We start from the raw sequence: 1,770 nt of genomic DNA on the forward strand, positions 1-1,770 counted from the left end.
TTATGTCTCTAATTTTTGCCTGAATCGCCCTTTCGGGTTTTCGATTCACCGAGACGCTCTTTTTTGCCTAAGCCGCTCTTTGCGAGTTTTCAACTTAGCGAGCTGTTCTTTTTGTTTATTTAGGCGAAGTATTTCTTGACTGCGTCGACGTTCACAGGACGGGTGAATTCTTCTCCATCCATAGTCGTGAGTATTAAGGCTCCTCCTGAGAAAGCTCTCTTGACCACGTAGGGGCCGTCATAATTGGGAGTCCATTTCCCTCTCGAATCTGTGAGAAAAGATTGAATCTTTTTGAGTACAAGGTCGCCTTCTTTGATTGTGCGAGGTCGAACCTTTTTGTCGAAAGCTTTCTTCATTCTTTGTTGATATAGCTGTCCGTGGCATAAAGCTGTCATGCGCTTTTCTTCGATTAAGTTCAGTTCATCGAATCTGCTTTGACACCACTCGGCTTCTGTTAATTTTGCCTCCATCAAGACTCTCATTGATGGAATCTCAACCTCTATTGGTAGGACTGCCTCCATGCCATATACAAGGGAGAAAGGAGTTGCTCCAGTCGAAGTACGTACTGATGTACGGTAACCATGAAGAGCATACGGGAGCATTTCATGCCAATCTTTGTAAGTGATGACCATCTTCTGAATGATTTTCTTGATGTTTTGTTAGCTGCTTCTACAGCTCCATTCATCTTTGGTCTGTAAGGAGATGAGTTGTGATGTTCGATCTTGAATTCTTCACAAAGCTCCTTCATCATTTTGTTATTCAAATTTGACCCATTGTCAGTGATTATCTTGCTAGGAATGCCGTAGCGACAGATGATGTGATTCTTGATAAACCTGACGACAACTTGTCTTGTAACGTTTGCATATGAAGCTGCTTCAACCCATTTGGTGAAATAGTGTATGGCTACCAAGATGAAGCGATGTCCGTTGGACGCTTTTGGTTCGATCATTCCAATCATGTCGATTCCCCACATGGAGAAAGGCCAAGGGGAAGAGAGTATGTTGAGAAGAGATGGTGGCACATGAATTCTATCGGCGTAGATCTGGCATTTGTGACACCTCTTTGCGTACTGGTAGCAATCTGACTCCATTGTCAGCCAATAATATCCTGCTCTCAGTATTTTCCTTGTCATGGTATGTCCATTGGTGTGAGTACCAAAGGAACCTTCATGTATTTCTCTCATGAGTATTTCTGCTTCTTTTCTGTCAACGCATCTGAGCAGAACCATGTCGAAGTTTCTCTTGTACAGAACATCTTCATTCAGGAAGAATCTACAAGCTAACTTTCTCAAAGTCTTTCTATCTTTCTTTGATGCCCCAAGAGGGTACTCTTGCTTTTGAAGAAAGTTCTTGATGTCGTGATACCACGGTTTGTCGTCGATGATTGCTTCTACTGTGAACACATGAGCGGGCCTATCCAGGCGCATAACATCGATCTGAGGAATGTCATTCCAATGATTTATCCTAATCATGGAAGAGAGTGTGGCTAATGCATCAGCCAAGTTGTTTTCTTCACGAGGAATGTGATGAAAATCTACCCTGTCGAAGAATGGTAACAATCTTCTTGCGTAGTCTTTGTAAGGAATTAGCCCTGGTTGGCGTGTTTCCCATTCTCCTTTGATTTGATTGATGACCAAAGCAGAATCTCCGTATACATCCAAGTGTTTGATTCTTAGATCCATGGCTTCTTCGAGACCCATGATGCAAGCTTCATATTCGGCCTCATTGTTTGTGCATTTGAAAGTTAATCTGGCAGTAAACGGAATATGGG

The sequence above is a fragment of the Vicia villosa genome, linkage group LG3 (genome assembly GCF_029867415.1).
Source record: "Vicia villosa cultivar HV-30 ecotype Madison, WI linkage group LG3, Vvil1.0, whole genome shotgun sequence".
Taxonomy (NCBI): Eukaryota; Viridiplantae; Streptophyta; class Magnoliopsida; order Fabales; family Fabaceae; genus Vicia; species Vicia villosa.